At 49.5% G+C, this 14260-nt stretch overlaps 2 protein-coding genes across 7 annotated transcripts in view; one reads left to right on the top strand and one right to left on the bottom strand.

Annotated features, from left to right (window-relative positions):
* HMG20A (high mobility group 20A) overlaps positions 1-10326 on the bottom strand; it is a 78993-nt gene extending 68667 nt beyond the window's left edge. Inside the window, exon 1 of the mRNA XM_062206410.1 lies at positions 9948-10326. The gene's annotated coding sequence lies outside the window, so the exon portion shown is untranslated. The remainder of the gene's footprint in view (positions 1-9947) is intronic.
* Positions 10327-10840: 514 nt separating this feature from the next.
* Positions 10841-14260, top strand: part of PEAK1 (pseudopodium enriched atypical kinase 1) — a 351733-nt gene continuing 348313 nt past the window's right edge. For 3 of the 6 annotated variants that reach the window (XM_062206403.1, XM_062206407.1, XM_062206405.1), the window contains exon 1: positions 10842-10946. The gene's annotated coding sequence lies outside the window, so the exon portion shown is untranslated. Of the gene's footprint in view, positions 10947-11517; positions 11538-14260 lie in introns of those variants that run through there. The other 3 variants (XM_062206406.1, XM_062206409.1, XM_062206404.1) reach the window with 3 other exon arrangements.

Below are 14260 nucleotides of genomic sequence, written 5' to 3'. Positions count from 1 at the left end.
TAATAATTTAACAGTTATTATCCCCCACTTCCTTTTCCAGATCACATGCAAGTAAGTGATGAAGCTAGAGTCTGACATCAGAGCACTGCTTTTTAATAACTGTTCCATATTTCCTCTATAATACTGCGTTAGTATTGTTTGTGATACCAGTAAGAGCCCAATAAACACCACTTACTACTACACAGAACATAACTGCCTGGGAAGTACACACTCATCACATCAGCTTCTCTGTCCTGCTTTCTTTTGGCTTATTTTTGTTCTTTTCCTTTCTGCAAAATCATTCCAGCAACATCTTTCAAAACAAACTACTGTGAAAAATGAATGCCTAAGAGTCCACAGAGAGGCGATAATTTCTTTAATCATTATACTATTGTTGTATATTTAGAAAGCCTCATTTTTGAAGACAGTATAGGTATCAGTGCTATTAACATTTTGTGCCTATTGACTAATGATCTATAAGTGAACTAGTTCAAGATTATGAACATTTTATTATTGCTGAAGTAACAGTTATCTTGTTTCCCCCAATTACTTTTCCCCACAATTACTTGTAGTATCAAAAATGATGGAAAAAAGTGGAGACAGGAACTGTGAGGCTGGGAGAGAGTGGAGTAGCTGGATCCTACTTCTTGTGAAGCAGAGGTATTAGTTCCACTGAAAGGGGGAAGGAATGAAGAAGAGAACAGGATGTGTTAAAACTTCAAATGCTTACATATAAATACACACATCTACATCATTACCTTTCAATAGGAGTATTTTTATGACAGTTTAGAAAGCTCTGTCGCCTTCCTCCAACAATGCAATCCTGGATACAGTTAAATAGTACTTAGGTGTAAGTTACAGACGGCCTATCTGGTACACAGGGTTCAGCTGGGCTCCAGTATCACTTGTTATTCTAACCCATCATCAACTATTTAGTTATGTGGCATACGGACCTTTATTACTGTTTTTCAGATAAAGAGAAATGACCTTCTTAAATAACATTAAATTATAAAAAACCACATATACCTTACATACAACCACATACATTGTTCTTTTTACAATATTCTTTTTTTCTAAAAAAGGATTTATTTTTATTTGAGAGGCAGAGTTAGAGAGAGAGAGAGAGAGAGAGGTCTTTCATCTGCTGGCTCACTCCTCAGATGGCTGAAATGGGAAGAGCTGGACCGTAGCCAAGAGCCAGGAACTCTTCTTCCGGGTCTCCCACGTGGGTACGGGGGCCCAGACACTTGGGCCATCCTCTACTGTCCTCCCAGGCCATCAGCAGGGAGCTGGATAGGAAGTGGAGCCTCCAGGACTCAAACTGGTGCCTATAAGGGACGCCAGCACCACAAGTGGAGGCCTAACCTCCTACACCACAGCACCGGCCCCTAGATTATTCTTTTAGTTCAGTTCAGCCATTCTGTAGAGTGTAGCGGGAAGCAGGAAGCCTACATTCTTCAGCCCATCCTGCCCCTATCTGGTGTGTGATCCTGGGGCCCCAATGCCTTGCCTGCAAATTAGGATTGTATAGTATTTGACTAGAGCCAGAATTAAAACCTGCCATCTCTGTTTTACATTCCTGGGATTAAATCTGTTTTTTTTTCGAGGATACATTACTTGAATTAAAATGAAGGAACCTTCTTTCTGTTTTGCTGCCTCCTATGCCCTGAATCTTGTTATGAATACCCTCACGCACTCCTGAACGATGGGGACACATGCTGAGAAATGCACCATCAGGCAATGCTGTCATTGTGAGAACACCACAGAGGGCACTAAAACAAACCCAGATGGCACAGCCTGCGACACACCTAGGCTGCATGGTTTATCATCCTTTATGCCATCAGCAACTGACCGAAATGTTACATGGCTCATGGCTATCTATTGTTACAAACACCTTGCATGAATCTCCTTATCTTGTTAAACTTCAAGTTACTATTCTAAAAGGTTACTTTGGGTGCCTGGGTTGTGATGGAGTGGGTTAAACCACTGCTTATGATGCCAGCATCTTTTAAGAGTGCTGGTTTGAGTTCTGGCTGCTCTACTTCTGATCCAGCTCTCTGCTAATGGCCTGGGAAAGCAGCTGAGGGTGGGCAGTGCTTGGGCCCCTGGATCCATGTGGGAGAACTGGATGAAGATCCTGGCTCCTAGCTTCGGCCTAGCTCAGCCTTGGCCATTGCAGCCTTTGGGGAGTGAACCAGTAGTGGATGAAGATTTCTCTCTCTGTAACTCTACCTTTTCAACAAATAAATCTTAAAAATCTTAAAAAGGTTTGTGGCACTCTTAGAGCCAAGTCATTGATCTGCTCTTTCTGTAACTAGAGAAACCTTGCTGTACACATCCAAAGGCAGTTGGCTTTGGAGTGACTTCTTCCTATTTTGCTACCATCTCAGAATTAGGAGCAGTTTCTACCTGATCATCAGGAAGAGAAACAGCTTTGAAAATGTGGGTTTAAGTTCCTCGAGGCCTTCCTCCTTCTTGAACTACAACCTCCTGGGTGTGTGCATGTGGAAGGTAGTGGAGGGGGTGGAATTATCACATCTCTGCTAAGGGCTCCATTATGTACATTCATATGTCAGTTTCTGACCAAGTTTTGTGTCAGATTCCCTTTCCAGTTTTTATTATCTTTTTTTATTATCTTCTACTGCATTCAAATCTGGCCTCTATCACTTACTGATTAAGTAACTTACAGGGAGGTAAATGAATTCCTCTAAGCCTCAGTTTCCTCATATACAAAATGCAACTTAGAATTATGATAACATGGAAGTACCTAGCACAATACTAAATAAATGTTAGCCAGGTGGGAATTGGAATTATGGCTAAATGGGGGTCTGAATGTGACCATTAGAAAATAAAAGGAGCACTACTGAATACAATCATTTTTTGAGTGACTGAAATTAGAAGATGGGTTGATTTCTAGGTTCCCCAAAGATCTATACTCTTTAAAGAAGCCACTCCAGATGGAGAAGTGACACAAAGGCTCTGTGTTCCTTCCTGTTCAACACATGCTGGTCCCACAGATGGAAACAGATTAAAAGCAAAGAATAATTTTATGTCTATGCAATTAGCCAAAAACTTCTGCTGGTAAACTGTGGTGAAAATAACACATTCACGTAATGCTGATATTACAAAAAAATTAGTACAATCTTTTAGGAAAACAAAGCCACTGTATTAATAACGGAAACGCCCATACTCTCAGAACCAACAGTCCTATTCATAAGCCTTTATTCTAAGAAAGTAATTCAAATAAGGCAAATAGCTGTGGTCTTATTTAATAGTGCCTGGCACATAAAAGGTACTAAAATAGTTCTTCAGATGAATACCTCTATTTGTACTGACTTCTCCAAACCACTACCCTTGGTTCCTTTCCATTAAAGTTTATCTATCTTGATCATCTGGGGATGGTTTTAGAATTAAATGTACTGAATACCTATGATGTGAATCACACTGTGCCCGGAATGACAGGAAACACTGAGAGAAATAAGATGAAGTCTGCAGCTTTTTATCAGAGGATATAAACCCTACATGACAACAACAAAAATTAATGAGTACTGTATGTTAAGTGCCAAGAGAAAGGTGCAAAATGCTCTCAAAGGTCAAGGGATCGGGAGTAGAGAGAGAAAATAACAGAAAATATTTCCTCGGGGGAGCATTTGGAGAAGCAATTCAGTTACCCTTTGCAAGCCTGTGTCCCACATTGGAGCACCTGGGTTCAAGTCCTGGCTCTGTGCCCGACTCCAGCTTCCTACTAACCCACATCTTTGGACAGAGCAGACAACAGCTCAGGTAACTGGGTTCGTGTCACCCACGTGGGAGAACCGGACTGAATTCCTGGCTCCTGGTTACAGCCTGGCCCAGCCCTGGCTATCCTGGGTATCTAGGGGAGTAACCCCCATGATGGGACAACTCTCTTTGTCTCCCTGCCTTTCAAAGAAATAAAATAAAATTTAAAAAAGAAACTACTTCTTCAAGGTGTCATTTTTTGGGAAAGGATCTCAAGAAGGTAGCATTTTGATAGCTGGGCATTTCTAGGGAAACAGAAAATTTGTCAGGCATGAACAAAGACAGGGTGAGAAAATTACAGTTTTTCCAGAGACCAGAGTTTGGAAAGTGTAAGGGGTTAATAAGAAATATGGTCATAGTATGAAGGGCCCTGAATGTTAGGCCTAGTGTTTAGGGACCTACAACTTGAAAGGCAGAATGACAGATAAAGACAGAGAACCAAAGAGAGAGAGAGAGAGAGAGAGAGAAAGAGATGATGTGTGCCGAGAGAGTGTGAGAGCATGCGCTAGATCAATGGATTTATCTTCCATCCTCTAGTTTGCTCTCCAAATGTCCACAACAGCTGGGCTGGGCCAGGCTGAATCCAGGAGCCCAGAATTCCATACAGGTCACTCACGTGAGTGGCAGAGCCCAAGCATCTGAGTCATCACCTGCTGTTTCCCAGGGAGCATCAGCAGGAAGCTGGATCAGAAGCAGAGTCGCTCTCACTAGCATTCTGATATGGGATGCAGGCATCCCCGGTGGTGCCTTAACCTGCTTGGCCACAATGCCTGTCTGATGTTCAGTGTTTACGTAGGTTTAAGAGAATTAGTTGAAGTCTTTGTAAAACAATTCAAATTACGTGAGGAGCTCCTTAATCGTATCTTGAAACTTTCCCATTACATATAGTTTCTTTCCTTTTTCTTTTTTTGACAGGCAGAGTGGACAGTGAGAGAGAGAGAGAGAAAAGTCTTCCTTTGCCGTTGGTTCACCCTCCAATGGCTGCCGCGGCCGGTGCACTGCGGCCGGTGTACCGCGCTGATCCAAAGGCAGGAGCCAGGTGCTTCTCCTGGTCTCCCATGGGGTGCAGGGCCCAAGCACTTGGGCCATCCTCCACTGCCTTCCCGGGCCACAGCAGAGAGCTGGCCTGGAAGAGGGGCAACCAGGACAGAATCCGGTGCCCCGACCGGGACTAGAACCCGGTGTGTCAGCGCCGCAAGGTGGAGGATTAGCCCATTGAGCCACGGCCTACATATAGTTTCTAAAGTAATCTTGGAAATTAGGGATTTCTCCTTCCCACAATGAATAAAAATAAAATTGACAACTATGTGATCACAGGAAGAGAAGGCATAATCTCAATAAGCCTAGCACCATCACCCGTACTTGGGGCACCGTGCGGGCCTTACAACTGACATGCCGGGGAAGTCCAACGGCCAGAATGGCAGAAGCAAGACTTCCACTCCCATCACCTGGCACTGTGACTTGCGTCTTTGTTCTCACAACATGCCATTTAGATCTAGGAAAGCTGAGGCTCAGGGAGTCAGTCCAGTTGCTCAGGGTTTGTCGAGCTATAAGCTCAGCTAGTAAAATGCAGAAGTCGGCTTTGAATCCAGGCTGCCTGAGCCCTGCTTCCCACCCCCGTTCACTCTCATTTATATAGCACAAGAAGGCTAGAAAGGACCATAACGCTGAGCCAGGGAAAGCAGCTGCAGACGTAACACAGGGGATTGTGGGCTGGAGGGAAAACTATGCTGAAACACTGAAAACCAGGTTCAGAATGGCTTAGCGATGGAGACAAACAGATAAATTTAGGGCTGCCCTCTTCTTAACAACAACAAAAAAACCTCCACTGTATCCCCTTATTTTAGGCAGTTTCCTTCATTCCAACTGTATCTGATGTCTTTTTTTCTTAAAGATTTATTTATTCATTTGAAAGCTGAGAGTTATAGAGAGGGAGAACGAGAAACAGAGGGAGAGAGAGGGGAGAGAGAGGAGGGAGAGGAGAGAGGGAGAGGTTCTCTATGCACTAGTTCACTCCCCAGATGGCTGCAACAGCCAGGGATGAGCCAGAAGCTTCATCTAAGTCTCCAACATGGGTCGCAGGGGCCCAACTTGGGACATCCTCCTGTGCTTTTCCCAGGCCATTAGCAGAGACCTGGATCAGAAGTGGAGCAGCAAGGACTCGAACCAGTGCCCATATGGGATGCCGGCATTGCAGGTGGTGGTTTATGCCATAATGGTGGTCCCTAGGGCTGCTTCTTGACCCAACTGCAATGGACAATGAACATTAAATTAGATCTTTTTAAGGAATACCAAGAAAGTAAAACTCCAGTTTTGGTTTGTAAACTAGAAAATAAACTCTAAGAGAATATGAATATTTGTATCACTGTATTCAAAATCCCTAGAACAATGGCACACAGCAGGCACTCAATAAACTTTTGTTGAAACAGTAAAAGCTGGGGGCCAGCACTGTGGCACAGCAGGTTAAGCTGCTGCTTCAGACAGCAGCATGCCATATTGGAGAGCTAGTTCATGTCCTGGCTGGTCCACTTCCGAGTCAGCTCCCTGCTAATGTGCCTGGGAAGGTAGCTGAAGATGGCCCAAGTGCTTGGGCCTCTGCCACTCAAGTGGGAGATCAGGATAGAGTTTCTTGGGATTCTGTCTTTTGCATAAATCAACAAATCTTAAAAAAAAAAAAAAATCAAAGTCATACAAGGGGATATTCTCAATTGAATCTCCTTGAAGGTTCTGACATAAAGCCAGCAGAGAAATTAAATTTGGAAACCATTTAAGGTGAGGGGAAAGCATCTGGTCTAGTAGTTAAGACACCAAAAGCACCACACTGTAGTAGCTGGGCTTCTGGCTCTGCTGCTGATTCATTTCCTGCTAACACCGGTGCTGGGAGGCAGTAGTGATGGCCACGCAGTTGGGAGACCTGGATTGGGTTCCCGGCTCCAACTCACACGAATGAGGTGAGCATTTGAGAAGAGAACCAGAGGACGGGAGATCTCTCTCTGTATCTCAAATAAATAAATAAAAATTGAAAACAAACCAAGCATTCAAGCTTTTAACCATCAGCTCTACAACAAAAACCAAAACAAACCACCACTACCAAACAGATAAGAGAAAAGCAATTATCTGCAAACACTGGCTTGGTTTTACAAAGTGAGGTGGACTAAAGACTTTTGCATTATAGATTATCTCTGTGGAAGATCAAATTTCAGTGCGATGGAATCCAGAATTCTGACCTACTCTTTTCCTATTTCAGGAACCAGTGTGAACAGTGTATTAACTGACAAGCTTTGGAAAAGAAAATGGTTATCTAATCCAAGTACTCAAAAAAAAAGTCAACAACTTTTTACTATAGATGGCAAGTTATAGGATCAAAGTCTCAAAATCATTAACTCAGAGAAGTAACAGAGTAAACTTAGAAAAGTATTTCTCCAATTTTGATACTATGTTTCCATTAGGACAAGCCAAGAAAACCGAAACAAAGGGCATTAAAGAAACAAACTCCGTAAGACAGCAAGCCTCTCCACACACACACTTCAACACAGGAGCAGTTTCTGAGGAGTTTCCCTATTTTTCACAAGCTTTTCTAATCTCTTCTTCGATGGAACCAGTGACTAACTGTCACTATCACAAAGCATCTTTCTTCAGAGATGTACTTTATATATGGCTTTCTTCTCAACAGTTCTTCAAGCTGCTCAAGTCTTTCAGCTCCAGCAATTTCTCTTATTTCTATTATACTGCACTTCTCTCATGGAACAGCACAAAGCCCAACTTAATAAACTCCTTTACTTTCCAAAAGGCATCGCAATCAATATTCTAACGTCATTTCCTCTTTTCCACTTGGCTTACAACCTTTCCATAATTCACTAATTCCTAACATGATAGTATCAGTTGTCAGGATGATCATATTTTCCTTTATGTTATATTAATATAAAAATGGCAAATACTTTCTAACAGATTAACACTTACTTGAGACAGTCTACACACTCCTTACTGTCTATTAAAACCAAATTCAAGGGCCTGTGCTGTGGCATAGCAGGTAAAGTTGCCGCCTGCAGTGCCAGCATCCCATATGGGCGCCGGTTCAAGTCCTGGCTGCTCCACTTCCGACCCAGTTCTCTGCTATGGCCTGGGAAGCAGTAGAGGATGGCTCAAGTTCTTGGGCCCCTGAACCCACGTGGGAGACCAGGAAGAAACTCCTGGCTCCTGGCTTTGGATTGGTGCAGCTCTGGCCATTGCGGCCATCTGGGGAGTGAACCAGCAGATGGAAGCCCTCTCTCTCTGTGCCCCTCCTTCTCTCTGTTAACTCTTTCAAGTAAATAAACAAATCCTAAAAAAAAAAAAAAAACAAAAAAACAAAACTACAAGGCCAGCTACGTGGACGTGGCTCAACAGGCTAATACTCCGCCTAGCGGCGCCGGCACACCAGGTTCTAGTCCAGGTCGGGGCACCAGATTCTGTCCCGGTTGCCCCTCTTCCAGGCCAGCTCTCTGCTGTGGCCAGGGAGTGCAGTGGAGGATGGCCCAAGTGCTTGGGCCCTGCACCCCAAGGGAGACCAGGAGAAGCACCTGGCTCCTGCCTTCAGATCAGCGCTGTGTGCTGGCCGCAGCGCGAGGCCGTGGTGGCCACTGGAGGAAGAAACAACGGCAAAGGAAGACCTTTCTCTCTGTCTCTCTCTCTCACTATCCACTCTGTCAAAAATAAAATAAAAAAATAAATAAATAAACTACAAATTATATTTTGTTTTGCTTTTTTTTTGGTCAACTACCACAGCAATCTTGTGGTCTTTCAAAATATAACTCAATTGATTTTAGGGTCTCAAGTGGATTTTTAAAAACGTTTACAGAAGATTAAAAAGTACACAGTAACACTTAGACGAAAAAATTCTCTAACTCTAAACCAACCAGCTTTTTAAAGGGCTAAAATTAATTACAAACTCAGAAACGAATTAGGTAACAATTCCAATGGGAAAACCCCACAAAACCTTTATTATTTCGTAAGTTCTTTAAAGACATTATCGTCCTAGGTTCGCTGATAGATGTCTTAGAATGACTAAAACGGCTGAGAGGTCACAAACCCACAAGCAGGCCGATTCCTGCAGTACAGACCCCCGAGTACAGCGCACCTGACAGCAGGAGCCAGACTCAAGACTGCTGAGTGCTTAGCCCCTCGCACGGTTCTCACCAAACCTGGGCATGTGGAAAACAGTTTATTTACTTAGTGTCCTTCTCCCCATCCTTAAAATCTGAGCCGTCTCATGACCTCTGCTTCATGTTTAAAAGCACACAGGACGGATCCCAGTTCTGGACCAGCGGATTGAAGGAAGACTACAGAGGGGGCGGGGCACGCATCCGCAGGAACTCCCACCGAGGCTCCCCGGGAGCGCCACGCCAGGCCGCTCAGGGCGGAGGGAGTCGTTCTCGGGCACGGGCGAAGCCTGGGGTCCGCGTCGGCCGGGGGTCGGCCGGTGTGGGGCCCGCGGCCGCCGGGGGTCAGCCGGTCTGCGGCCCGCCGTCTCGGCCGCCGGGGGTCGGCAGGTGTGGGGCCCGCCGGGGTCGGCCGGTGTGGGGCCCGCCGGGGTCGGCAGGTGTGGGGCCCGCCGGGGTCGGCAGGTGTGGGGCCCGCCGGGGTCGGCCGGTGTGGGGCCCGCGGCCGCCGGGGGTCAGCCGGTCTGCGGCCCGCCGTCTCGGCCGCCGGGGGTCGGCAGGTGTGGGGCCCGCCGGGGTCGGCCGGTGTGGGGCCCGCCGGGGTCGGCAGGTGTGGGGCCCGCCGTCTCGGCCGCCGGAGCAGGGGCGCTCCGTGCTCCAACTCCCGATCCTGCATGGACGGGCCGCGCGGGCTGGCACTTGGGCGAGAGAGGACTTTCCATCCGACACGTGGGACCCACACTCCCGTCCGCGTCACCCCGGGCGGCAGGTGCCGGGGGCGGCCGGGCGACGCGAGCTCCGCCACCCCCACCCCCGGGCAGGTCCCGGGCCCGCCCCGCCCGGGAGCGGGCAGGACACCCCCCCACGCAACCCCTCACCCTACCCCCACAGGAAGTGCACTCCGGCCCCCTCCCCCAGCCGGAAGTGAGGCGCCCCCATTCAGCGGGCCTCAGGCCGAGCCCAGGCAGCGACAACGACAGCCCACGGGGGCTGGTCTTCGTGAGGGGCGGCTCGGCGCGGGCCACCCCCGAGCTCGCCGTGCGTACTGACCTGCTGACGACAGGGGCAGGCAGCGCCCGGGGCCTAACGAAAGCCCCTGGCACAGAGGACAGTCCCCTCCAGCCCCTCTCAGTCGCCTTGCCTCTTCACACTCGGACGCCTCACGGCCAGACGGAAATCCTCCGCAGCACTTTGGTCCGCCGTCCTTTCTCTCTCGTCACCGAATCTCCCCGCCTCCTCCCCACGGGCGGCGACTCTGAGCGCGGTAACACCGCGGTTGTCCCGGTGAGGACAAAAACGAAAAATTAACCCCGACACTTTCGGACAAACGCAGGGACTATTTTGTTCCACTGCGGCGAAGGGCTACGTGATTACGCAAGCGGAGGGACTTCTTTTCGCGGAGGCTGCTGGGAGATGTAGTTTTGTTGATGGCTAAGGCCCGCAGAAGGTAATGGGATTGGACTGGTCATTGCTACACATCGGAGTCCTTGAAAACATACGCTCTGTATGAGAGGACCTACTGACAGAGGGCCCTGGCACCCCGATTGGCCAGGACTTGGTCTCCCTTTTCCTCTAACACTTAATTGAACCCCAATTTACCCTCACGCCGACTCCAGGTCTCGGGGCCCCGCCCACTGGCTTTGCCACGCCCCTCGGCCCGTCCTGGTAGCCCCGCCCTCTTGCAGTGCCACGCCCCCCCTCCGCCAATCAGACGCCTTCCAGGTCCCGTCCTTCGGAGGCCGGACCGCAGCGAGGCGGGGCGTCGAGTCGGCTCCTCCCCGGGGGCGGAGGGGAGACGGGGGAGAGCGGCCGGGGCCCGTGCGCGCGCGCGTGCTCGCCCTCCGGAGCGCGGCCGGCGCGGGCGCGCGCGGAGGGGCGGCGCGCGGGGCCGGAGGAGGCGGGCTGGTGGGCCGGGCGGACGGCGAGCGGCCGGGAGCGCGCGCTGGACTCGGCGGCGGCGAGTAGTTAGTTAGTTGTTAGTGTCAGTGGCGCGGCGGCGGTCACCAGGAAGGGGACGGGACGGGCGGCGGCGGCGTGTGCGCCCCTCAGGTAACGGGGGCAGCGGGCGCCGGCGTCCGCCTTCTCCTCAGCGGCCCGGCCGGGGGGAGCCGGGTGGCCCCGGCGTGAGGGCGCTGACCCCTGGGAGCGCGGGGGCGGCCGGGGCGTCCTGCCCGGCGCAGCGCGGCGCCCCCCTGAGGAGGGAAAGCTGGGGGCTGGCGGCGGGGGGCGCCCGGGCGCGGCGGCGGGGCCGGGGGAGCCGCGCGCGGGGGCTCGGGGGGCTCCCTCGCGGCCCGTGGACTCCTGCGACTTCGCCGCTCGGCCGTTCCCTGCCCGCGACGGGCGCGCGCCGTCTGCACCGCGTCGCTCCCGGGGCTTCAGCTCGGAGTTTTCCTGCCGGGGCTGCGCTGGAGCCGGCGGGGGCGACAGCGACGCGGCGCCCCGCCCCCCGCCGCCCCCCGAAGCCGGACCTGCGCCGGCCGAGTCGGGGCATCTGGGCGCCGCGGAATGCAGGGCTCGGGAGGCTGGCGTGCGGCGGGCAGCGCTGAGTTGCAGGAAGGCTATGATTTCATCTGGATTGGCCTCGCTCGAGAAGAGCCGATGCCTTTTTCTTCCGGCTCCGTCGACTGCGCGGTCGGGACCGTACGTTGAATTAGACACTTGCAGACTTACCTAAAAGACTATTTTTAGGTCCTGGGCCGCCGTCCCCGCGACAGCGTTCACCTGACTTGACGTTGCCTTAGGGTTGTGTTTTGGGGCCTACCTGTGCGGATTCTGTCTCAGCCTCAGGGTCCCCTTTTCTGTCTTTTTCTTCCCCTGGTACATGAGGCGGTGGAGCCCAGTGGTGCTCTCCGCAGCGTGGAAGGGACAGACACGGGAATTGGCCACAGGGGTAAAACTTTGCCTGCGCAGTGCTGGGGACTCACTCGGGGATGGCTTCTCCGGCGGCCTCAGCGTGTCTGGGGAGCTCCCGCCGCTGTGTCCTGTGCGGTCCCCGGCGCTGCTTCCCCTCGGTGACTCGTCTAGGAAGCTGTAATGGCAGGTACAGCACAGTTGCTTGGCTTCCAAGATGAGAGCTGGAGCCTGAGCCCAGGAGATGACCACGTAACAATGGGGCAGAATTCACAGCAGCACTGCCGGTCGGTCTTGGCTGGGACCCACGTGCAGACTGTGTGAACAAACAGTCCCCTTCCCAGAGCTGTCAGAGGGGAGCAGGGGAGATGTCTTAGCACGTCTTCATTTTGGAGAGAGTGTGACTGTGTTATGTGGGAAAAGGGTCAAACTATTTTCTCTAGTGCTTTCTCCATGTGTAGTCATCCCTGGCCCCCCACCCAGGACCCCTCTCGGGGCTGACATTTGTGGTTGCCAGGTTCCAGGGTGGGAAGAGGAGTGTTTTGGTGAAAGGAAGAGATAAGATTGCTTTGAACTATTGTGATCCTGTGACTATTCTTATTACCTAGTGATAATGCAGAGAAACTTTCACAGTAATGTCCGCCACCCATTAACATTCTCTCAGAATTCATTTTTTTGAGAGTCTGCCCTGAGGCCCATAAAGAAATAATGCTCCTCATAACTGTTTCCTGACAATCACGTTAAAAATGTGATCTTGAAATGGATTCTATGCATACTCATATAAACATTTATCTTTGTTCACTTATGGTAATGTAAATATTTAAGTCCGAGAGCTGAAAAACTTTTATTTGCTTATTTGCATACATGTTTTTCAACAGCTAGCGGTGCCAACCATATTTGCCAAATAAGCATCAGCCATAAATTCATGCTTTGGCACATTTCGTGTAATAACTCTTCTAAATTGCCCCGTGGCGAAGCATCACGAGATCAGCGTTTGCTTCATGAGAGAGATTTGTTGTTGTTGTTAGCTGTAATGATGTGCTGCTTAAGTGGAACAGGTGCTGAGCTCTCGCTGTTTGCATCGAAGCCCGCCAGATCACACTCCTTTGTCGGATGGGTTGTTTAAGCCATTTAAGATCCAGACAGACTGTGGCCCCTGGCGTGCTGGGTGTGAGTTCAAGGCTGCACATGGCTAGTGCAGATCCCTAGTTTCATGGTCAGAGGCAGGTGTGTGTGGGATGAGCCTTCTTTTTCTCATTTGTTGATCTCTTTACTGTGACTCCAACCCCCACCTCCTAACCCTTTGCCCCTTTGATTACTGGAGTTCCCGGTGAAGTCTAGCCTGCTGCGCTGCTGGGTTGTTTTCCTTATAGAACTGGAAATTCTAGTAACTTTGCGATTCGTTCACATTTGTTTGACAAATGTTTGTGTGCCTTTTTAAGTGTCAGGCATGGTGGTGAGATCTAAGTATACGTACAACATGTCTTTTTGCAGAGAGCTTACAGTTAGGAGAAGAAGGTAGCTAATAACCGATAATTACAATATGGTGTGACATATGGCAGATGTGTGTGCTAGTTCATGTGCATGGTGGCACGGAGGAGGGGTAGCTGACTCAGAATTGGTGTCTCATGGGCGGGGAAGAGTGTCCTGGAATCTTGGTGGGTTACCTGAGCTAATCTTGAATAATACATGAGTTAAATAGGCTCAGAAAGTGGAAAAGTACATTTTATACCAGCGCTGCCATATAGGAATGTATTATAAGCCACAAATGTAAGTCACATATGTAACATGATTTCTTTTTATTTTTTTAAAGACTTATTTATTTGAAAGACAGAGTTACAGAGCGAGGTAGAGAGAGGGAGAGAGGTCTTCCATTTGCTGGCTCACTCCCCAAATGGCTGCAATGTCCAGAGCTGCGCCGATATGGAGCCAGGAGTCCCATCTGAGTCCCCCATGTGAGTGCAGAGCCCCAAGGACTTGGACCATCTTCCAGGTGCATTAGCAGGGAGCTGCATCAGAAATGGAGCAGCTGAGACTTGAACTGGTGCCCACATGGGATGCAGGGGCTTTAACCCACTGCTCCACAGGGCCGCCCCTATATTTTCTAGTAATCACATTTTAAAAGGCAGAAAATGAAAATAACTTGAGTAATAGAACTTAACCCAATATATGCAGGTTATTATTCCAACATACAATCCATGGAAAAAGTGATATTGAGGTGGTGGACATCCCCTTTTCACACCGAGTCTCCAGGACCTGCTGTGTACTTCACGCTTAGAGCTCGTCTCGGTTTGGACTAGCTCCATTAACGTCCTCAATAAGCACATGCACATGGCTTCAGGATAGAGGGGACTGAGTAATAAGCCACGCCCCTCATTGCCTTTTTTTTTTTTTAAACAGATTTATTTATTTACTTGAAAGTCAGAGTTATGCAGAGAAGGAGAGCTAGAGAGAGAGCATCCGCTGGTTCACTCCCCAATTGGTTGCAACGGCTGGAGCTGCACCGTTCCAAA

The sequence above is a fragment of the Lepus europaeus genome, chromosome 11 (assembly GCF_033115175.1).
Source record: "Lepus europaeus isolate LE1 chromosome 11, mLepTim1.pri, whole genome shotgun sequence".
Classification (NCBI taxonomy): domain Eukaryota; kingdom Metazoa; phylum Chordata; class Mammalia; order Lagomorpha; family Leporidae; genus Lepus; species Lepus europaeus.
The sequence above is the reverse complement of the archived record's forward strand: the minus strand, read 5'-3'. Positions and strand labels throughout refer to the sequence as shown.